This window comes from Thermobia domestica, chromosome 7 (genome assembly GCF_964235325.1).
Source record: "Thermobia domestica chromosome 7, izTheDome1.hap1.1, whole genome shotgun sequence".
NCBI lineage: Eukaryota > Metazoa > Arthropoda > Insecta > Zygentoma > Lepismatidae > Thermobia > Thermobia domestica.
Window position 1 is genome coordinate 117,488,645 of NC_137460.1, and position 26,320 is coordinate 117,514,964.

At 34.6% G+C, this 26,320-nt stretch overlaps 1 long non-coding RNA gene across 1 annotated transcript; it reads right to left on the reverse strand.

Annotated features, from left to right (window-relative positions):
• Positions 1-627: 627 nt before the first annotated feature.
• LOC145688926 (uncharacterized) lies at positions 628-3,942 on the reverse strand. Its single transcript, XR_014132019.1, has 2 exons — positions 3,699-3,942; positions 628-867 (listed from the first exon to the last, which is right to left on the reverse strand). It is a non-coding gene; the product is annotated as an uncharacterized LOC145688926 (long non-coding RNA).
• Positions 3,943-26,320: the final 22,378 nt, after the last annotated feature.

Below are 26,320 nucleotides of genomic sequence, written 5' to 3' on the forward strand. Positions count from 1 at the left end.
CAACTGGTTAACTGGTTTTACCCATTTCGAACAAAATTCGAAACTCAGAATAGCTCAGACTTCTACCTTTGGATTCAACAGCTAAAGTGCTGTTGCCTATAGACAGAAATTAAACGTAGGAAGATAGTTCGCACAAATTCCGCTGTTGGCGCTGTTATAATGTAAAGCTGATTTACTTTTTTTTTTTTTAAACTCTAAATAAACATCTCGTTACACATTCACCTCTCCCTAAAAAAAAAATTTTTTTTTTTGTTATGAAATATGCAGAATCTCGTTTGTCTCAAAGTCACGATTAATCACCAAACTATTATCACTATACCTACTAACTAGCAGAAACATACTTCCCAACTACACCAACTAAAGAAAAATAAACTAAAAATAAAAAAAATAACCCCCAAAATACAATCAAACCACTACCATACTCTACACTCTCTCTACAGTTAGCAACTATAGTAATTCGTCTATGATTCGCATCTTTCATAAATTTACAAACACTTCCAGAAAAATTATGAAATAGCGCCTAAATGCAATTTCCTGAATTTCCTAAGCAATATTAAATATAAAGCGAAAGATATATTTTACATATTCAATAATAGAAAAGGAAATTACGTTGTAACTTACAATTTCTGTCTTGATTACATACTGAACGAATAGTTTCCAGTTGAAAAATAATATGTTGATTTATCCATAACCAGTTTTATCGGAATAATCCATTTCCATCCAAGAGACATGACAAACAGACTGGAATCCGGTCCACGGAATTCTCCATTAACAAATGACGATACAATCCAGACTATTGGACTAAAAGCCCAATTTACAATTAAGGAAGCAATACATTAGACATATTTAGACGGACACATTACAGGCCTGCAATGAGAAAACTATTTTAACATATAACACTTTAAAAATTACTTAAAATTATGTTCGTCTCTTGTCTTATAGCACCAACGTAAAGCTTCAATAACACTTTATGATTCTTAATTTTTCTTTTTTTTTTCTTTCTTTTTCTTTCTTTTTTTTTTAATGAAGATTTCTAAATAACAATAGGGATTCTCCTTTCTCTGAAAGGTTTTGTCATTGAGACATGTACTCTACGAATATCTCTGTCATTTACAACAGATTTAACCTGTAAGGAGTTTTCACCAAGGAATTTCTGGAGTTCGAATGGCCCCAACCACCTTTCTGATAAACTCTTCGTAATGTTATCAGCCAAAGATGACTTGGTTTGGGCTTTAATTAAAAGTTTATCACCCACTTGATAATTAGTAGGTATTCTTCGTTTAGTAAAAATTTTCTTTTTCCTATGCCACGCTTTCTCCATATTATGGAGCGCATTTACCCACAAATTGGGGTCTTTCTTTTGGATATCTAGCTCCTGCACATTCCATTTTACCTCTAATGGGTCTCCGCAGTTATAGTTACAAACTAAATCAAAGGGACTACACTTGGTCTCCTCATGAACAGCGCTGTTAATCGAGTACTCTATTTCGTATAGACCCGTATCCCATTGATTCTGTCTCTTACTAAAGTATATCCTCAACGAATTTTTCAAAACTGAAATGTATCTTTCAGCTGCGTTTGAGGCACTATGGTACGGAGAAATTCGAATATCGCGAATACCATTACTATATAAAAAATCTTTAAATAGTGCAGAGCTATACACACTAGCATTGTCATGTGCCAAAGAAAATATAAAGCCATGTCTACACATTAATTTATATAAACGATTGATAATGGCTTGACTAGAGAGTACACGGAGTGGTTCTAAGAAAACTCGCTTAGAAAACGAATCTACCACAATCAAACAGTGGCGTCCCGATCGTGTATTGCACATTGGACCAATTGTGTCCGTATACCATCTCCCATTTACAAATTTTTCAAAATCTGATGTTAATTGACCCATTTGTTTCCTATTATTAGGTTTGTTTTTCTGACATAGCTCACAGCATGACACAAATTGTTTTATATCTTCTACCATCCCACTCCAAGTATATTTGGCTGCTATACGCCCAATAGTTTTTCTTGTCCCTAAATGGCTTCCGGGTAAAATACACCTATGATGAAACTCTATAATACTATTGGCTAGACATTTTGGAAGACAAATCTTATACGGGTTTTTTATAGCTTTAGTCTTTTTACACAGAATCCCTTTAATTAACTTATAATCCTCTAATCTCTCCTTTCGTTCTAAACGATGTATAATCTCCATTAATTCAGGATCTCTAGCTTGATGATCTTTTATAGATATGTTAGCAAATGGCATATTCCAGAGATTTACTAAGCATAAATTATTAATCTCTTGTTCCATGGTTGGCTCTAAATACATAGATTCAAAATTTTCCTCGTCAAACAATCGTGACATAAAATCTGCACTTATATTCAAGTTACTTGAAACAGATTTTACAGTGAAATCAAACGCTAATAATCGATACAATAAACTACCATACCTTTTGACCCTTCGTATATTACGTATAGCATACGCTAAACCCACATGGTCTACCCTCAATTCGAATTTATTATGCAAAAACGTTTTATATCGTTCCATGCATTCAACCGCCGCCATAAGTTCCAACAAAAAGATCGGCTTATTTAAATCATATTTACGTAAGCGTCTAGAAAAGAATGCTACCGGAACTCTGTTTCCCTGACTATCTAATTGTTCTAACGTGCCTCCTAAAGATTTTAAACAGGCATCTGATGTAATTATAAAGGGTTTATTCAAATCTGGAAGTTTCAATACTACATAAGCTTCAAATAATTCCTTTATCTGATCTAAAGCTCTTTGCTGTTCTTTTCCCCACTCAAATTTACACTTCGCCGAACGAAGTCGAGTTATCGGTTCCATCACATCATGAAAGTTTGGTATAAACCTACTATAAAACTGTAAAAAACTAGCTAAGCTAATCAAACTTTTCCGATTTTTCGGTGCAGGTAATTTCCTGATAACTTCTATTCTAGAAGGATCCATACATAGATTTCCGTTTTCAACAACAAATCCCAAATATGAGATCTTTCTCTGAAATAATGCAGATTTATTAACCGACAATGTTATACCAACCTCATTAAACTTCTGCAAAATTGACTCAATTAGCTGTTTATGACTCTCTATATCTTTACTTACTGCCACTATATCATCAAAAAACCAATCCACACCTTGTTCTTTCAAAGGATATAGCAAATCAGTTAAAACCTTTGACAAAATAAAAGATCCTGAAGATATACCAAAAGGCACATACTTATATTCAAATAAACCGCGATGAGTTAAAAAGGCGGTATATTGAGTCGAATTTTCACTAAGTTTCAAATGATGATATGCTGCGTGAACATCAAAATGGCTGTAAATAACTCCCTGTGATAGACTAGCTAACACATCTTCCATACGAGGAGTATATTGTGCATTTAAACACAAACGAGAATTTAGAGATTGATAATTTACTACAAGCCTTTTACTTCCTGACTTATTGTTGACAAGAAAACAAGGAAAAGCCCACTGGGAATTACTAGGACGAATTATTCCTTGAGCAAGTAAATCATCCAAAATTACATCCATTTGCTTTTGTTCTGCCCGCGAAAGAGGGTAAGGTTTTTTCCGTATAGGTGTATCGTCTTTTAACAATATTTGATGTTCAAATCCATTAATACATCCTATCTTATCACTAAAAACATTAGGATATTTATTTATTAAATTATCAACATACCCTTGTAAAGTATGATCCTGTTCCAAGAAACTAGGGTCTACTGTGATTGGTGACAATGCTGATGGCCGCTGTTCAAAATTCCCTGACCTCTCCGGATACAATGAAGAAAAAGTCTCTCCTGGGTTGGCAACAATGGGAGGATCCAAGGGCGCTGACGATATGGAAACCTTGCAGACGCCTGGCGACGAAGTCATTTCCCTTTCTCTACAACCGTCCATCCTCATAAACAAATTGGCATAAGCAGAAGCACCGTCGCTACAAAATAAATCGCTTTGCGCAGAATAAGAATTATCTTTTTGGGAGGGGGGTGACAAATTATAAGTAAGGGGTACCACAGCACGTTCTTGTTTCAATAAAAGTTTGTTATTGTCAAAGTCTATCTGAGCACTTATAAATTTTAGTTCCTGGACTCCTACGATAAATGTAGGTTCTAAACCTTCCACTAGAAAGAATTTCAATTTGTAAGTTTTCTTATGAAATCTAATAAATAGGAAAACACAGGAGTTCAACTCGATCTTTTGTCTATCCACACCTACTCCACTAAATTTTTGCTCATAAACACGCACAGGATTATTTAAAGTTTTATTCCACTTCTCAAAGTATTGTTTATTCACCAAGGAAACTGAGCTACAACTATCAAGTCCTCCTTTTAATTGTTTCCCCATAATAAAGGCATTGACAAATGCTGCAATTAAGTTCTTGAATGTTTTTTTATATGGATTCTCACTCTTAACCTCCTTAAAGTTTGAAGAAAGTTTATTAACTGGACCGTTATTCACCTTACTTGCTTGGGAACTAACCCGGGACCTCTCACTATTTGTAACACTGCGTACCCGCTCACCGCTTTCAATGTTCAACTTAGCTATACATTGAGAAAGTTTATGTGGGCACTGGGAAACTCTATGATTTCCTTGACAAAAATAGCACTGAACTACTTTTCTTCCTACTGTTTCCTTTTGTTGATGTTTAACTAAACTATTGTAAACAATTAAGTTCCGCTGATGTAACTCATATTTTTCCACTTCTGCTTTCACAAATTCTAGAGATACTGGACGATTATATTTAAAAAGTTCATAACGTATTTGAGGCTTCATCCCATTTAAAAGAATGTCAATTAATGTTTGTATATCTTCTCTCCCGTGTGTGATCACATAACTATCCACCACACTCTCGACGTGAGATACTATATTAACCTCCGGCTTTTGCAAACAATAAATATATTTACGTTCTATTTGTTGTTTACCTATCGGGGTCACAAATTTTGAATACAATAGGTAACTAATATGTACCCACTGATTTGAACACTTTATCAAATTAGATAACTCATGATTGATAAGGCCACTACTCCTTCCTAAAGCTATAATAAACAAAGCTTCTTTCGGGAACAAGTTGAGTTTCATAATCTTATAAATCTCTAATAAGAAAAGAAAAATAATTTCGTCTTTAGTTCCATCACAAAAAGGGACTCTTTTTATTTTTTCCGAAAAATTCTCATTGGCAGCTGATACTGCTAATTTATTCATATCCACAGAGAACGGCATAAAATTATGTAAATATGACTTACTACGATCATTCTCTGTATTGATTTGTTTATCAATTTTCCAACAGTCTTTTTCATTTAAAGCAAAACAGCTCTTATCTACCACAGGTGCGCTAAAACCAGTTTGCCTTAACTGACCTACCGCAACACTCTCACTCTCATTCCTCAAATCGTGAGTCGTTGCACCTGCCAAGGTCGAAGTGTAAACACTGCTGGTATCTGAATCTAACAACGGTGATAAACTACCAGCTGTTTGTGGCTCAACTGCTCTACAGTAACTGTCCCTATATCTTTCGTTATCTAAAAACGAAAAATCTTGCTCCCTCAAAAAAGGATTTAATGGATTAGGTATTATCAAACCACCATCTCCATTGGGAAAATGATTTAAATTTAACTGGCCCTGATGGAATGAATGATGGGGGTCTATGAACTGGCCCTGATGGGTACGTTCACTACTCGTATCTGACATGTTTCTGGTTCGAACCTCGCAATATATAAAACTCAACTCTCACAAAATTCTTTCTATATACAGCCGATATGTTACCAAACAAGTGATATCCTGACAAGTAAGAACTAGATACGTGTATCGTAACTACACTGGTGCTAGCAATACTATATTTCATGTAGATGAAAAACAGAACCTGCTTTCCCAAATCTATCCTTCCTGCTACTTATAATAATAATATTTCTACTAATGAAAAATAAGAAGGAAGACTTTAGCTGTTGAATTTGTGTAACGCGATCTCCACCCTTTACTCGTACAAGTGATTGAATGGAGCCGTCGTTAGGTAGAACAAATGTACCCTTCGGGCACATCCACACTTATAACGTATAGCAGGTTCAGAAATTAAATTATTTAATGCATAAACAATGTTAATTAAATATATAGTAATCCTGAGTTCAAAAATATTAGAGCGAATGCAGCTACTATTCATAAATATACTTAATAGTATGGTTAATCGGGAAAATAATATTCTTTGTTCTATTCATTAACTTTATAACAAATTCAGTAAAGTAATACATATAATGACTGCTAATAAAGAATTCCATCCAAAGAGGCTACTTCAATAGACAAATATTTCTCCAGCAAATAAGCAGATAACCTTAACTTCCTAGAAAATTACTTATAATCTGTAAGAATTTTTTAAATCTGAACAATTCTTAGTTACTTATATCAAACTTATTTCTTTATAATTAATAAATACAGTAATTAACTCACCAATATTTTGAATACAATATTCCTCCTTGTTATTTGCATACTATAGGCATGGAACTTCACACAAAACATGTATTAACAGGATCAAATGGAAACACGCTTTTTTTTTTTTTACGTAGCACCAAATAACTATAACTTATTTCACACATACACCGATCCTCAATTGAATTCTTAGAATATAATAATATCACGTAATAAGATTTTAACTTTCAGAACTATGCTTTCAAGATACAAAATAGCAACTGGTTAACTGGTTTTACCCATTTCGAACACAATTCGAAACTCAGAATAGCTCAGACTTCTACCTTTGGATTCAACAGCTAAAGTGCTGTTGCCTATAGACAGAAATTAAACGTAGGAAGATAGTTCGCACAAATTCCGCTGTTGGCGCTGTTATAATGTAAAGCTGATTTACTTTTTTTTTTTTTAAACTCTAAATAAACATCTCGTTACAGTATGTATATACATGTTGCAGATAGTCTTCATGCTGAAATACAGCGCTAAACAAATAAATGTTCCTTACTGATCCTAAAAGTCGTAGTAGCTGATGATGAGAGAAAGTCTTCAACGTACATAAGAAAATATTGTCAGTATCAATGAAAACCTTATATTTTCTATGAGAAATTTAGGTAACAAAGTGTGTTATGGAAGTGACAAGTTTGTTTATAGATGTGCAGACGTATTGAAAATTGATCATTCACTGTGCTTGGTGAATCTCGTACTCGCATTTTCACTCAGAAGGCAGCCATGGTTAATATAATATACAAGTATAATAAAAGTGCACGTGTACATTGAATTTACAATTCAACTCTAACAATAATATTTTTTCTGTCACAAAGATTGAATTTTAATGTTCATTATCATTATTACTGCATGATATATATATATATATATATATATATATATATATATATATATCATGCAGTAATAATGATAATGAACATTAAAATTCAATCTTTGTGACAGAAAAAATATGTGTGTATATATACGTGTGTATGTATGATCTCGTAATCCAAACTACATGAGCTACTGCCATGAATCTAAACCAGAAGGTACTAATAGTAAGCTTGTAACTCCAGGGAGGTTTACATTTACATCTATACAAATACAAATAAATATGACGATATTTACTCTCTATCTGCTCTTAGAACGCTGAATCAATTTTAATAATTTTTGGTGCATGAGCGGTCCATATTCTAATATTTTAGGCAAGAAGGGGAGAGAAGAGGCGAAGGAGATTGGCATGTAAAAATAATCGAAAACGACCGATATTTGTATCACATCCATAGTTTCCGGGGTCTCCTATATGAATAGTGGCACTCCTGATCTTGTTTAAATACAAATTAGTCCCTTCATTGGCATGGGGATTTTAGGATTGGTATGGGAAGGGATAGATATGTAAAGAATAATTGAAAACAAATTATATTAGTTTCCAATTTATTGCTTCTTTGATAACTGAATGAATAGTAACAGACAACTGTATTGGCAATGTAAACTTTGCATTTAGCATAGTAGGTTTTTCCAATAATCAGTCAAAAAAGACTGTGTAATTGGAAAAATTCCGCAATTTTACTTTGAAAATTATCTATTTCCAATAACGTTTTTCTCTTTTCATGTTTTTCATATCTCTAAATATAATTGAGTTGTCCTCTGGTTCTGTAGTTGTGATACTTTCGGTATTACAGTATATTAATGTTTCTTTTTCATATGTGTGTTCTTAAGTAAGACGGGCAAATCCTTTAATGTCTACAGAATGAAGGAACTAAGTAAATGTGTTTATGTATTTATATTAGTAATTGATACTTACAAAATAATCGGTTTATGTAATTCAGAGAGTTGCACTTCCTTGTTTCGGAATGGAAATTATGCCACTAAGCTAACATGTATTTGTGAACTGCATATACAGTTTCGAACTAAAGATATAACCCCAACAGATTAGCATACATTAGCCAATTTATGATTACATGTTTTCCAAAATATAAAATATAAAAATTTCTGGAAATCTATTGAATAATGCAGTTAGGTAGAGGAGTTAGACAGTGCAGTTAGAAAGTTTTGAGAAGTGGTAAGAGAAAAAGAACCTTACAAAGGCAGATTGTAAGGGCATTTGTCACCTTATTTTCATTATTATGGGTCAATTTGCTACTCCTGCGAGGAAGATATGTTAGATTAATTCAAGAATCAGATTCGTATAAAGCAATATAAGCTGAGGTAAAAGATCGAAGTCTGAAAAAATATTTTATAAATTCTTTTGTTCTGAATTTGTCTTGTTATTTTCCTCATTTCTTCGAACCTAGAACATAGCAACCATATACGCATACTTATACATTGAAACGTTAAGTTTAGCGGTGTAGTGTGCCAGATAATCTTTTGCTATTACCAATTGTATAGAAATAAGAAATTTTCTTAGATTGCCAGTAATAAGCAAAGTAAAGAATGTATGCCTTCGAATCAGTAATCAAAATCTAAATGTAATAAGTACACTGAGAAAAAAAATTGTAGGTGGGGTACTTAAAAAGATAGGTTATATGAGTAATTCCTGTAGTTTTTGGACTTAACGTACAGCAGATGTATAACTGAAAACGCATGTTTTATGATATTTTCCGTATAAGTGTTCCAACTATACGTACTTTCCGTGTGAAACAATATAGGCGGTCAGGATCTCTCATACAAATGGACGTATATAACATATAGCTGAGAAATGTACCATGAATGTATGCATGTGATATACGGAAAACTGTTAGATGTCAGACATCCTGCAACGGTATCACGTAACATCTAAGGGCAGTGCCCATGTAGCATACGCATAACGTATGCTCCGTACTCAATCCTGTAGTAAGCAAAAGGATACAGTATATTTGTACAATATACCGCTGTCCGGAAAACGCATTTTTCTCAGTGTTCACGTTTTAGAAGCTACGTACATTTATTTCACTTTTAATTTAAAAAAAGTTAGTCCCAACTTAAGAACTCACTAGCTATCTATATATATAAAAGAGAACGCACAAATCCTTTGTTCCCTCATCACGCTAATACGGCTGAACCAATTTCTTTCATTTTTGGGGGGTTATTAGGATTTGGACCCTAGATGGTTTTTATCATATCACTTTAATTTTTAATTACCAGTGTCTTGAGATAATTGACCATTCAAGTGTCCATAACGTACAAATCCTTTGTTAGTTCATCATAGGTAAAAATAAACGTATTTATATGCAACCCGCATGACCGTGTCACTCGGCGGGTTAACATAAATGACAGGCGATATAATGTTAACATTTACTGCAATCTACTATGGTTTTTATCATATCACTTGAAAGCGAAAAAGTAAAAATTATCTAAGTAACAAAGTTTATTGCGTTCCGGGGTGACCGCAGCGAAGCGGGGCGGGTTAACATAAATGACAGGCGATATAATGTTAACATTTACTGCAATCTTCTATGGTTTTTATCATATCACTTGAAAGCGAAAAAGTAAAAATTATCTAAGTAACAACGTTTATTGCGTTCCGGGGTGACCGCAGCGAAGCGGGGTGAACGCTGCTAGTATAAGATAAAGTAAGGACGCCAACTTTAAAAAATACAGTCGTTAGTTCAATTCATGTGTCAATATAAGCTGTTTGTTAAGAAATATACTGCAAGTTTTGCGCTAATGATGTAAAGCAAGTGGACAAATTTTCCCAAGAGATCGCTATAAATATATAGGAAGGAATAAATTCAAATAATCAAAAGGCGGTGTGGGTTTTGTTAATTATCGAAAGTAATATTGTACGTACTTTGCCACTAGTCTGGAAACTTTCGCCCAAGCTATTCGGGTCCCTTATTCCTTACCCAAGCAGGATCGTTCGCACAATTATAAAGGACAGGAGTAAGCGTAAAAAAATCATTGGACGCAGTAATAGTAGAGATAGGGTATACTGTTTAAGTAAAATACTGTTCGTAAACGTCATAATAGAGAGAGTAATAAGAAACTACACATTAACTAAAGTTGTTTTTAGTAGGTGCATCAAGCTTGTAACTAGGAGGTGGTCAGAAAGGATTTCTTCTGGCAGCACATTCAGCCCCTCTGAAACTTTCAATTCATTTTGTAATGTAACCCGTATTCATAAGGAATGAACTTAAGTGTGCTTCCCCCAAAATGATCTCAGGTAAACCTCTCTTAGTGCTCCGGTTGCAGGCCTGAGGTAAATGTTTGTTTTAATGAGGTTTTATCCGTTAAGTAACTGCTTATTCGAAGATTATTTGCTATTTTGGTAGCACAGTTTATTATTATGATTTCATAGTACTGGTATTAAGTAATTATCGTACAATAACATACAAATGTTTGCTGTCAGTTGAGTCATGTTTCTAAAAAAAGAACATATTTCTTAATTTCTTCATCATATCAGATTGTTTCTCTAGCATCATTGCTGTGCGTGATTTCACCTACCACGTGCGCGATTATCTCTACGCCTATTTGCAAAGATTGAACAAAATGGTATATTTAAAAAAAAGAGAGAAAGAAAATGGTCACCACTAACAACATGATCACTTAGACACCGATTGCGGATGTGGTATTGTGCACAACGTACTCAACTATACGCTACATCATTCGTAACAATATTGCTTCAAGAATGGCTATTTGAAGATTAGGTTTGTTCTCGGTAGAAGCACATGTGCCATTCCTTTCATGTTCTGGTGGAGGTTTATGTGCCACATACCCTCTCTGGTGAAAAGTGATAATTAATTTATTAGAAAAGATTAATTTTAACGAAACAATCTTCTTGCATCATCTTTCTCCTTTAGGGCATTTCTTTGTAAGGAAACTTTATTTCTTTTGTTTTCGTTAAAATGAACTGGAATTTTGATGGTATGATTTAATTGATTTCCTCTTCCAATTCAGTTAAAGGCCTCTTAAGAAATAAAAATTACACCCTTTGCTTTTAGACATGATTACTAATCAAATTTAACTAATAAAACTATCAAACTTATAAAAAATACAAATTATTTTTTTGTGTATGGGGTATTTAACTAGAGCTAAAGGAAAATACTTTCACGTCCCGCAGTTTATATCCTTTAGTCTCAAGAATTCGGATGATTAATGAAACAGAATGATTGCGAAATTAATTGTTTTGTGCTCTCCAACAGCGAATTGAATCCGTGACTTCATGCAGCAAAGGCATACGTGCTAAAGACTAGAACATCTGAGAGGGTATAGATTTGAGAAAAAGAGTTGTAAACTCACATTAAAATTCCAGCTTATTACATCATCATAAGTATTCTGCCATTATTGCAGGTCACTTGGGAAGCTCTCATGCTCCATGGTCTGCCGCTAACCTCCTCGTCTTCACCTACGTTTTTCTTCTGTTTTGATATCGTCTAATAATTGTAGTCTCCTTCTCCCACTCCCTCTCTGTCCTGCCACTATTCCCTCTATCACCTCCTTCATGATAAGTTTCTTTTCAGATAATGTCTCAACGAGTTTCTCTTCCTCTTCTTCTCAATAATATTTAAATTTTTCTGTCCTCCCCCACAATTTTTAAAACTTTCCCATTGGTTTTCCGCTCGATCCAGTTAATTCTCTCCATTCTTCCTCACATTCACATTTCAGAAGCTTCCAGGCGTTCTTCATCACTTTTGCGCAATGTACATGTTTTTGATCCATACAGTACAATACTTCACACGAAGCATTATATGAGTCTTTTATCTATACTCTTTAATCAACGTCCCAAAAAAATAGTATTATCTCCCTCCTAAAGCCTTCCTTCTTCATTCCCATTCTCCTTATTTCAGCCTTGCTCAGATTATTACATTCAAATAAAGATAAAAATTCTTCATAAAGAAATGGGCTAAAAATAAGAATATTGTAAGTACTCAACTTCGTCAACATTGATCTAGTTAGCAAATATTGACCATTAGATCATTAACTGTGCAAGATTAACAAAAGGTGTTCTTTAAGCAACCATAGATGCTATTTGGGAGTGAATGTTATGTATTCTTAAATTATATAATCTCTGGCAAATAGCATATCGCACACCGGCGAGAGGAACGACACAACTCAAATTTATCCGGCAATATAAAAATCATAGCTGTAGCTTTATTAGTTGCCGCGTGAGAACGCTAGTGTCACTATTCCATAATCCCAAAATGTTTTTATTCACGTCGTCTATACTGTCATTTCTTCGTTGAGTACAAGTGTTTGTGCAGTGAACATGCTACAAGATTGTCACATTTTGAATTATGCCGTTATTGCTGCTCCGATTTTGATCATTGATTGAAAGATAGGTGAATCAAGTAACAACAGATTTTGAATTGTGACGTTATTGTCGACTGATTTCAGACTATTGTTTTATTGGTGGCATTTTAATTTTGAGCCGTGTCGTTATCGGTGCTTCAAAATAGTGCTTTCGATTTTGTTGTGACTCTATAAATTCTAATGTGTCGTTACTCCTGATTGGATTTTAATCTGTCATTTTATTTGGCATTATTTTTTTGGAGATCTATCAGTTTCGTTGAATGCAAATAATTCAGTGAGTGACTTACTATAGTGTAGCTTGTTTTGCTATTGACGTAGAAACATTAAAATGGGTTTGAGATTTTCTTTGTCTAGAGGAGCTACAGTTTTAAATTTAATCTCGGACCAGACTGGAATTTTCAAGAACAATTCTATGACGTCAAATACAAAATGTAAAACGTCTCAGGGTAGGAATAACACCACTATGGAAGGAAAACATGAAGACGGCATTTGGAACCCAGTTCCATCAAACGTTGAATTCAGTTCGTTGCTAGGATCGGATGAGTTTGATCTCTTGTTTCTTCGCTCTAAGCTAGATGAGTTTTATGAATCTTTAAGAAAGCAAGTGTCTGTTTCAAAAGAAAATAAATCAAAAGAAAACAATGAAGAGCAAAGAATTAATGGAGTGCCTGAAGGAAAAAGAGAAGAAATGAGAAAGGATACCAAAGTTGATAATGAAAATGAAATAACTCCATGATTTTTTAACCGAGGAAGACATACCTGTGGTACCTTCATTATCGTCAGATTTTGATGACAGTGACAAATATCCAGATTTTCATCCAAACACTGAAAAAAAAAGAAGAGGCGATTGTTTCCTAATTTACTGCATCCAGGAAGCTCAGGTACTAAAGTCTTGAAAGAATCTGGAGATTTTTCAGAACAAGTCAAAGGGTCAAAAGGAGATAATGATATACAGAAAGGCAAGAAAAGACCTGCACAACCAAATGAATGAAAAAAGAAGAAGTCAAAATTAAATAGAAACTCCGGTAAAGAATACATTTCTATAAGTGAAAAAGTAGTGGCAGCAAAGAAAATACACCCACCTTGTGAACACTCTTGCAAACATAAGTGCTACGAAAAAGTTAATGAAATGGAACGTGCTGAAATATTTAATCAGTATTGGGCATTAGGTGATATTACCAGGCAAAGACATTTTATATCTAGATGTATGGAACAAATTAATCCCCAATATAGGTACCCAAAAATGAATGCTTCAAAACATAGAGGATTAAATCATGCATTTTATTTTGAAGTTGATGGGAATCCTGTCAGAGTATGCAAAAAGTTCTTTAAAGCCACATTGGATATTACTGATCGAACAATAAGAACCTTGATAGAAAAACTGAATGATGGTTGTTTGCATGAAGATCTACGGGGCAAGCATAAAAATCATCCCAGCAATGATGCTGAGATTAAAGACAGCGTTATAAAACATATCAATTCAATACCAAGAATTGAAAGTCATTACCTGCCGTCGCAGACTACTACAGAGTACATAGGAGGAGGAAAATGATTAGCTGACTTGGATAGAGACTATGAAGAGGAGTGCAAAAGAGAAGGAATATCCAGTGCTAACTTGACTATGTAGTCAAGGATATTTAAGTGTGAATTTAACATTAGTTTCTTTGTTCCCAAGAAAGACCAAAACATGTTCAGATTCCGTTGCATATGAAAATTCGGAAGGGAAAGAAAAAGAAGAAATGCATGAAAAGTAAAAAGCACATTTGGAAGAGAAAGATATTGTAAGAACAGGAAAGGAAAAGGATAAAGAGAAAGTAAGCAACTTTATAGTAGCTTGTTATGAGTTACAAGGAGCTCTCCAGGTACCTAGGGGAAATGCTTCTGTATTTTATTATAAATCCAAACTTTCTACTTACAACTTCACAATTTGTGAACTGAAAACAGGTGAAACAAGTTGTTTTGTGTGGCACGAGGTTGAAGCCAATAGAGGTGCAAACGAGATAGCAACGTGCATTTTTCAATATTTACAGAAGAAAGCAAGTTGTCTCCATGATGAAGAAACCGAGTTCGTGCTGTATTCTGATAATTGTAGTGGACAAAATAAAAACAAGTACATAATTGCAATGTATCTGTATGCGGTAAATACAATACCTCAGATAAGAAGAATTACACACAAGTTTCTGATCAACAAAATGAGAGGGATTCAGTGCACTCAGTAATTGAGAAACAAGTAAAACGACTTTTGAAATCAGGACCTATTTACGTACCATCCCAATATGTAACCCTAATAAGAACAGCAAAAAGGAAGAAACTATTTTTTAAGGTCAACGAAATTTCCCATGAAATCATTCTTGATTTCAAAGAGCTAAGTAGTCATATAGAGAAGAATTATACAATCAATACCGATAAGGAAATCGTGAAATTTGGGGATCTGAAGGTGATAAAAGTAGAAAAAGGAAATCTTAATTCTATCTGGTACAAAACGTCTTACAAAAGTGAGGAGTTCAAGGAGTAAACGTAAATCAATGAAAAAGAAGACCACGAGTTTTAGCAGAAGAACTGACATTAAAGAAAGCCTATAGCAAAGCAATGAAAATTCCTTATCTCAAGAGGAAGGACCTAGTCAGTTTAGTGGAAGGAAATTATATTTCTAAAGTCTGCAAAGAGTTTTACTATTCACTGTAAAATGATAAAATGACTACCGGCTAGTGAAAAATACGTTGACATCATTACTTCTATTACTAAGATTAGACTTGAAGTATGTTGTTTGCTCGATAATTAAAATAAGTAATCAATATTTGAATAAGCATGGACCACTCTAAATTCCATTCTACTTTTGTAATGTATTGCTTTATTATATTTTATATGTATGAAAACAATTATTATTATTATTATTATGAAAGACCTATCTTCTTAAGAAAATGTTTGTTTATTGCCAGTAAAAATGCAGTCACTGAAGATTTTCAAATAATTTATTTGTAAAGAAATATTAATAATATTATAAAGTATTCTTTTGTTTCAGATTTATTATTATTTGAGTTGTGTCAGTCTTCATGCCATATTTTAATTCATTTCATTTGTTATGCCAAAATATTATGTGGCATAACAAATGAGAAAAATAAACACACTGCTGAACAAGACTGCACTTATTTAATATAAAAACACATTTACACGTGTAATTAAATAAGTGCAGTCTTGTTCAGCAGTGTGTTTATTTTTGATTTTATTTGCAAGACGTATGACTATGGTTGTGTGTCATAACAAATGAAATGAATTAAAATACGGCATAAATACTGACACAACTCAAACAATAATAATTCTAGAAACAAAAGAATACTTTATAATTATAAAGACATTACATTATAATCTTCAACAGAAAGATAAACGATTAAAGTGTAAAACCACGTAACCTGTATGCTCTAACATGTATTTATAATTCCTAAATTAATATTTTAAAATTACCGAAAGTTTCAATTGCGATTTACTCAAAACTAACTTTTTTGAGTTGTGTCATTCTTCTCGCCGGTGTGCGATATATCTATAATAAGTAGTGCATAAAAGAAATATACCATATTTTTCTTTAAAATAATGAAGTGAAAAATACGTTGTTTAATAGTCGCAACTAAAATACTAACGTGACAAACGATACTTTCGGATAAAGCCATTGATATTGGAAATCTTGGCACTCAACTAGTTCAATCAAATTAAGTAACACTCGACAGACTAAGTCTTTAACTCCTTTAATGAACTACCCAAGTTTCAATTAGCCGCTGGGGGAAAATAGTCGAGATCCATTAAGTGTCAAAATTACATTGGATTTGCTGCATGAAACCGAAGAGAGCAAAAGCAATCAGTAGGCGTATGTTGCTTCTTCTTCTCCTTCTTTTCTTTTACGTATAGAATTACAAGTAGCATGCGCGTAGCTGTAACAATAGATGTAATCACGGGGGGATGAGGGGGACATGTCCCCTTCAATCTTGGAACAGATGTTGACTGTCCCCTACAATTATCCGATTTGAAATGTATTTTGGGGGGGGGGAGAAATATGATTAGTTTTGTCCGATTGCCACAAAGAAACGTGAAATGAAATTGATGCTCTCAGAATAAGCCTGAAATCTGTCCGCCTTCCAACATTGAAGACAATTCTGTTCCTCTGATCCTCCACAACATTGTTTCTCAACTTCATAAACATTTTGGAAATCGCAATATATATATGGGAAAGGTCTTATCCCTTCCCCCAATTTTTAAGACAGATTTGCGCCGCTGGATTTAATTCGAAAGTTAATAGTATATTTTTTTTATTATTTTGATATCTTTTTACCTATGCATCTCATTAATTACAGTATGTATTCTCATCTTATTAATATCTTTATGAAGAACATGATAAGGGTATTCTTCAGCACTAAGAAGTCGCAGAGGATCAGTAGTACAGCGTTCACCTATGGTGCATATTGTCCATAGTTCTATTCCAGTTCGGGCCAAGTAAGTTTTGTGATGCATAATATAGCGTCTGCACAGAGGAAAATACATTATCCTGGCAGCGGTATGTTGTACAAATATACGAAATCCTTATGTTTACTACGGAAATATACACGAAGCTTTCCTACTTATATGTGTGTGACATCATGCCATTGCAGGATGTTTGACATCTAGCAATCTTTCCTATACTACATACGTATACATATGTTACATATGTTACATACAGATGCATCAGCTATATGTTATATATATTCATCTGTATGTGAAATCCTGACCGCCTTTATAAAATACTTTTTAGTACGGAAATTACGTTTATTCGAGACACATATATGGAAAGTTGTTACATGACGTTAATTCCGAAAACAAAGTACAGTATTTATCGCATGTATTCTACGTTTTTACGTACGCCACACAATTTTTTCTCAGTGTGTTCGCGTGCTGTTTCTTTTGGGAGTATTCCGTTTCTTCCTATACTCTCTTTGGAACCATTTCTTTTATCATGATTATTATCATCTTCTTTAGCCTTTGTACGTAAACATTAGACCTTAAATTAAAATCAAACTTTTACAGATTCAACTTAATACATAGAATGATTCTCATACATATAGCACTAAGGCTTCTTTAAGTTTATAAATACATTCACTTTCGTTAGAGAGTTTCTTGAAAGCTGTGCACGAAATTATATACTCACTTACATTCAGGGGTAAAAGTAGATCTGAAATGGTAGGGGGATGCATAACGTCACGCCGTCCCCCTTGCCTATCTTTGCCCATTGCATTTTTTTAGAAAGTAGGGCGGCGCCACAGATATTTTCTGGCAGTAGGGGGAAGGCGTCCTCCCGCGTTCCCTCGCGCTTTTACCCTTGCTTATATTACAGTATAACCCCATTTATCCGGATAGTTCGAACCAGATTTGTAGACATTTTTTTTAAAAAAAATTAATGTTCACATAGATAATAATTTTTAACTATGATAACATGAATTTAACTATAGTACTCCAAACATTCGCTTTTTAGTTTGACTAAATGTACAGTTACTGCATAGATTGTATATACGGTAAAGAAAATGATGGAAATTTTGTACGTAAGATGCTTTTTGTCGTGTTTAAGGAAGCTTGAATCAGAAGAAGTGGGTCAATTCTTTGCTAAGAAGTGATGTGAAAAGTTAATGTAATAAACGGTATAGCGTTCCCATCCGCCGTCAAAGTCAGGAAAACTGCCAAGTGTCCAACACACATGGATTAGTAAAAGGTCGCAAGATATGTTGATCAATTAGCAACACCCCCAACCAACTACAGAGGGATCTACACGAGCTGATGTCCTTCTTGGTATCCAAAGCAGGAGTAGGCAATAATAGATAATTCAGCATTCAGCAACAAACCAGATAAATACCACAGATATCAAAGTAACTTAAATCTATAAATAACAACAGACACAATTCAACTTAAATATTTATTAACAATTTATTTACAGGGTGATATCTGATCGTTCAGATATCCAAAAACAACAATAAATTCATCGTCGAAATACTATGTCGTAGATTCTATTTTTCAGCTCCAAATCAATAGCGTTCAAAATTAGATTAAATCGATACTAAGTCAATTAGTCAATTCTCAAAAGTTATAAATAATATTCAAATCTTAAGATATTAATTATATTCAATATTCTATTAAGGAGAGAGGTTAAGATTCATAATGCCTCAATATTATCAATATCATGCTGTTCATAACGTACTTCGAAATAGTCTAAATCTGGGAGGGATGAATACCAAATGCAATTTCAATAATTATACTTCCAATATATTTAAAGTTTCAGCAAGGGTGTCATTAGCAAAACTCAACGTCGAACATGATAACGTCGTATCTCACCCCGTAATCTTTCCAATTAAACCTCAATCTAATCAATGAATTAATCCAAATCTAATTATACTATAAAAGCAATATTTCAAGAAACGAATTATATTTAAGCAATAACAATACTCTCACAAATATGAAAATAATGATATCGGCTCGCAGCCAAAAATGTTAAATGCTGAATTATCAATATCTCGGTAATTATAACGTATGGGTGACGAATCGAACTATAACGACCAATAATGGATGCGAATTGACAACCAACCAACATAAAACACACACAACGGACAAGCCAAAGAAATAATAAATAGTTCAACACTCACCTCACACTTCCTTTGGGTTTATAATTACCTCCTTATACATTGGACCTGGGACTGCATGTCGTCTTGCAAGTGAAAAGGAGGAATCGAGAATAATTTGGTCGTTGCTGTATAATCTGGACAGGAAATATTAAAGTTTTGACTATCCTTAGTCAAATTGATTGAAAGCACAGCTTTTCAGTCAGCATACAAGTTGCTGCACTTTGCAACACTCCCTTGTAAGAAATTACAATTGAGTGGCAAATATTTAATATTCAAAAGAATACTTTAATTGGGCCCAATGAGAATATTTCCAATATAGATATTCCTCTTTCTGATCAATTCACTAAGTTTCTGCCTCGAGACTTCCCACATTCGCATTCCACCGTTTGCAAAAATGTCAAATTCAAGAAAAGGTAAAAGTACTTTCTTGAGATGGTGGGAATAAACCTTATCAATACAAACTGAAGGTTTAATTGCCATGCGCACTTACGCCTCCCACATCCCCATTTCACCATTCCAAATGAATCCACATATCTCATAGAAAATTAGCATTAAGTGAATTGCATTCAACAAATAACTCTTAGGAATGCTTAAGTAGACTAAAGTGGGATCTTTCTGCCAGTTCATGCGCAAGTTACCCACGTTCTCATTCCACTAAAAATGGAGAACTGAAAAATAACATTCAGCGAGGGATTTCCTCGAACTAGGTAACTCGTCGGTTTGACCAGACTTAGTCTAATATATTTTCTTTTGCACTCTTCCTAAACACGGCAGAAAAACGAGGAACAAAAATAATGAAAATAACTGAAAGAGTGGAAAAGAAAGAAACTCCACTCGAATGGAAAACACAATTGGGCACAAGCAGCACTTAACCACATTCACAAAGTAACTCTCTTCTTGCACTTCTTTCGCTGCACTTCTTTTTATGAAAATTTCGTAAAACTAAATCACAGCAACAACTCACTATTCTCATTCCTGTTACTTTACACACAACGATGAAATCCAACAAGGACTCTAGTTAGAATCAAATGATGAATCAAGTGTCCTATTAACAGTAGTCCGCTTCTACCATATCAAACGCTAACAGAATAGACGTTCTCCTTCCCTCCGAACAACAAAACCAAGACACCTGCGTGCCTCAGACACCAAAACCAAGACATCTGCACGTCTTCGGCACTACATAGTTAGTTCGTCGTCATTACGGACGGACGAACCCACCATGGTTCCTGGCGCCACAATCGCGTCACGAGATACACACGTAACGTCCACGGCCTTGAGGCAGTATGATAGAATACCTCCCCTCTCTCTCCTTAACTACAACTCAAGCTGATAAACAGCTCGCAATTTACAAACTCTTTCATCCTTTCTCCTCTCTTACCTTTTTTTTAAAGAATCAAAACGAAAATATACATAAATTTTTACATTCTCTTTCATGAGGATAGCAAGATTGACATTGACAAGATGTTTTAAATACTTATCTTCTTATTTTGTCCTCCCTCCATAGCTCATCGTAACGAGATCGTTACAGGCTGGCCACCGATGGAATAAGAAAAATTCTTCTTCCAGGAATTTTTCGTCATGACAGAACATCGAGGCTACGAAATATACAAACATCATAAGTACAAACATACATTATACATACAAATATTATATAAAGCAATAAATTATATACAATATTATATATATACAATTACTCTAATAATAAATTACTATAATATATAATAAGTTTAATAATTCATATGTATATATTTTTTATCATGATAATCTACCATAATATATAATAAATCTAATAATCCATATGTACAAATTTTTGTTCATCATGATAACTTACCATAATATATAATAAATTTAATAATCCATATATACTGAATTTTTGTTCACCATGGCCATGATGAAATAACAATGAAATAAAACTTTATGACACACTAATATAATAACAACCATAGCCTCATATTCATATACATACTTACAAAATCCTATTCATGTCTGACAAACGGTCCAAACTACCATTATTAATTACGTCTGGTTCGATAGACCTTGATCTCAGAAACATGCGAACGTCTATAAGAATCTTCAGTATCGTTTTCATCCGACACTAAAACCGTATTCGGAGTGAGAAACTTCCTGATGACAAATGGTCCATACTATTTGTCACTCAGAGACTTAGCTATCTTGTCCTTAATCAACGATTTAACATGCGCCTTCAAAAGTACCTTTTGCCCAACGTCAAGATTAACGGGATTTCTCCTCCGCAGCATTAACTTACGTCTAGATGCCCAGATTTTCCATATTACTTATCGCCTTCTTCCACAGTTCTGCTGAAGATTTACCTCCGAAATCGGAATCGTTGACGCACCATCGATTCTCGAGCGGTGTATTATAAGGACGTCCATAAAAGACCTCGATTGGTGACATCTTCAATCCCGAATGTTCGCTGATGTTTAAGGTAAATTGTAGCTCTGGGATAAGGGATGACCATAGATGTTATTTGGTAGAAATATAAGCCCTGAGAGAAGCTTTCATCGTCTTGATAAATCTTTCCGCTGCGTTACCACCAGGATGGTACGGACTAAGTCTTATGTGTTTAATACCTAGGCCAAACAAGAACTTCTTAAAATAGTCAGAAACAAATATAGAGGCATTATCAGTAGACAGGGCCTCCGGAAAGCATAATCTACTAAAAATTTCCATCATTTTGTTGGCCACCACATTAGAACTCAAACTACGAAGACGTTCAAGCACTACAAATCTGCTTGCATTGTCCATCCCGATGAGAATATACTTATAACCGATGAATTAGGTAAAGCTCCAACGATGTCATACATCCAGTGTGCGTTAATCCTTCGGCTGAAGTTTGAAGCTAAGTGTCCCATCTTCCTTTGATTTGATTCCTTCACTTTCTGACGTATATCACACGTACTGACGTAATTTTTAATGCATCCAACCCTTTTTGAAATTACTTTAAAATACTTAAGTTTCATCGAGCTGATAAATTCAGAAATCTCAGGGGTTTCGTACTTCCAAGAAGCCTGACCCATGCTGTGATCTTTCACCTGTGTATTTAAATGGTTAAACACCTGTGTGTTATTCCGAGCACCATTTGATGAGCCCAAGCAATGGTCAATAGGCTGGAACTTTCTATTACGTTGTATAAGTTAATGAAAGTTCTCAGACTGTTCAAAATCCACGTCTGACGCTTCTGATCCACTGCTACACAGACCCGGTGAAACACTCTTACGATTTGCATCATCCACCTTATCACTCTTATCTGGATCACTATCACCACCAGGTCCTTCGAACCCATCTTCTAATTTAGAAGATTCAGTGACTTCTTTCCTTTTTCTTTCCTTTCTTCTTCTACGACGTTCACGTCTTTTCTTGCTGTAGTTCTCGGACTGTCCAGTTTTCGAAACGTTTCCAGTCGTTGAATCTAAATTGTGAACAATATTCACATTATCCAAAGGTTGAGCACCATTTGATGTAGGATCACCACCAGACACAGATTCTAAAGTTCTTCGAACATCATCCTGTGTTTCGGTATTCAAAACCCAATTCGATGGTTCACTATCAGCAAAGGTTCGATGACTATTGGATATTCCACTCGCACCAAGTCCATTATTGGAACGCGAAACTTCAATATCACAAGATCTCCCAGTAGAATTCATAGGCGTCACTATTCCTGCAGCTGAAGATCCTTGGTAGGACATTTCACTTGCACCACTAAGTCCATCCGAAATTCCAGAAATCCAACAATTCGGATGTCCCATGTTGGAATCCTCATGCACACCAACTTGCATCCCTTTTGAAAGAGCACTATTTTCAAAGTTCCATTCAGAGTTAACTGAACCTAAACTTTCAGCACCACGATGACGAGATCTGGATGTAACCTCAACACCATCTGCACTTCCAAATCCTCCTGCTGGAAATGTAGTACGACTAACCGCTGGTCTGTAGTTCTGTACATTAGTACTCAATGGTCTCCTCCTACATGTCATTCCACTAACACCAATTCGCTCCAACGAACTTCTTGATGTAGTACTAGGATTTCCTGAAGTTCTTGTAGTTGAATTTTCTAATGGTGAAAACTGGAATTCGGACACATCATTCACTCCACCTGATCCACTGGTCGATGATTCCATGCGACAAGCATCTGCCATACTAGCCAAAGTATCTTCTATAGGACTCCCCAAGTCCACCTCGGAGTCAATCATGGCTCTAATCTGTCCCAATTGGATGTCATCCGGAACTCGAATCTCCAACAGTCTCGATTCAGTCTCTGAGGAATCCAGATTACATTGGATTCCCTCATCATGTAATCCATAGTTGAAGATATCCTCGTAAATGAAAATCGAAACCATGCTATCATTGGTTTCAATTTGATTTCTTCTTCGATGTTCCTTAGTATCGTCCGAACTCGACTGGCCATCTCGAGATACTGATTTAAATCCCTTGGGATGAAATTCGGGTTGACGAACCGTCTTCTTAAAGTTCATTAATATACGTCGTTTCCCATTGCGGAGCACTAAAACATTCTTCGAATAATCTATAACGGAGCATGTAGTACGCAAAAACGGAGTTCCGAGTAAACATTTGCATGGTAATTGGTCAACGACCTTGAACACCACTCTTTCGAAGTGACCCGAAAGATTCAAAGTCAAAATAATTTCTTGGTTCGTAGTAAAATGCAAACCCGAAGGAGCATTTACATGCTTTTCTTGAGTAATCACTATCTTCTTCTCCAAACCGCAGGCGCGAACCAAGTCCATCCGAACTATGTTGAAACTCGAACCGCCATCTATGCATATGTTCGTCACTTGATTATGAACCTTCCCCACAATGAATGAACCAACTGTATTGCTCATCTCAGAAGGAATTTGCGTTTGACCTAGTCTCTCGTCTCGTCTAGGCTCAGATTTGTAAAAGTGACCCTTGAAATTCCGAAAATTCCCTGAGTTTCTATTTATTCTACCCGATCTATTTTCATTAAGGGTGGATCTACTTTTATTTTCAGACAAAGATTCAGTTTCCTTTAATTTATTCTGATATACACCTTTAGAATGATAACTGGATACAAATGTATTAACCTTCCTTTTATTAGTACCCATCTCCTTATTATAATCAAATTGTTCTCGGAAATTCAACACGTGTCTATCGGCTATATCTAACAACTCCAAACGAGTTGCTGGAATATAGTTATTAAGCATTCGAAACCTTTGATTTGGGTTTATACCACAAATAATAATATTTATTAATTCCGACTCTGGACCTGAAAAACCTAAGACATTCATTGCAACAATAACCGATCTTACATAATCATTTATTTGTTCGGACAATCTTTGTCTTCTATAAATAAATTCCGAAACAAATGCATGACGACTAACAGGAGTAACAAAATTATTGAATAATTTCTCTCTTAAATTCTGCCAACCTATGTTGTTATTAATAGCAAAAAGTATTTCCCTCAATAAGGCCCCTGTACATTTGGCAACAATCACAGTTAATATCATACTAAGGGAATAACTAGTCTCTAAGAGAGTATCTTCGATCTTAAGTAATAATTCAAAAACCAAATTACCATTGCTCCCATCGGTCACCACTAAATCCCTGAATCGTAATTCAAGAGATTCACTATTTCGTTTAAATGCATACTTAATCATCAGATTATGTTCGACATCATTCAAAACAGGTCGGTTACTATCACTAGAAGCACAAGGATCTAAGTTATGTGTCTCCTTAAACTTACCAATAGGCTGAAAAACAGAAGAACTCACAGGAGCTTTAGGAGTCGAATTCCGAATTTGAGACACTCTTCGATAATAATTCCTAAGATTTAGATATCTATTTGATCCGTTACCTTGACTATTACCAATAGCATTCTCACTCAAAGAAATTCTATTTCCCAAACCCATTTGCATGGGTTGATTCATCGGAGCTTCAAAGGCAACCTGTCTCATATCCCTCTGTGGTTCTCGAGAACTAGAAGCATTTGCTAGCCTACTGAAACCATAACTTATTGAATTTGAGTTCTCATTCACTCTCCCAAAATTACTATTATTTACTAAAGGAACTCGCCTAGCATATAGGCTTCCTTGCATAGTCGGAGTAAGAGACATACTTATATTACTAAATTCCGAATGCGTATCCGTTTCACAATAACCCGTTCTGTCACGTGTGACCAATTCCGAGTATCCTTCAGGTATATCAATGCTAATATATTCGGATCGATTATTCATAGTAACTAGGTACTCAGTCAAAAATTCAACAAACAGTAGGATAATAACACAAAAAATATTACAGAATATTAATAAATAAACTTAATATTAAACTATCTACGAACACTACACAAAAAGGAGAACCAGAATGGATCCAAGCAAACAAACAACCTTTAACCTTAATTCCTCGAATTAAAGTATATATTTTTTTGTTTTATTTATTATTTTTTTTCCAATCGATGGCAGCCTCACAAAAATACTAAACAATTGGCAATAATTGACTAACATCAACCAACTCGACCGTTCAATATAATTGTAATTAGAAATCACCAAATTATTACAACAATCCTTTATTATTATTATTTTTTTTTTGAGTTTCAATTTTTATCAAATCATTTATCAAATTCCGAACTAATTAAATACTTCTTACAAAAATTCGGAAGCAATAACACCTTTCACAAATATTGGTAAAGAGAGGAACCCCTTCGGAACTGATTCAAAAAAAAATATTGTAACCATAAACTCTTAAAAAAAGTGGAACTAATTTAAAAAATAAGTCCAACAATACAAAAAAAGGAGCGGAACTAACTATGTAGCAAATTTTGTAGCGTTCCCATCCGCCGTCAAAGTCAGGAAAACTGCCAAGTGTCCAACACACATGGATTAGTAAAAGGTCGCAAGATATGTTGATCAATTATCAACACCCCCAACCAACTACAGAGGGATCTACACGAGCTGATGTCCTTCTTGGTATCCAAAGCAGGAGTAGGCAATAATAGATAATTCAGCAT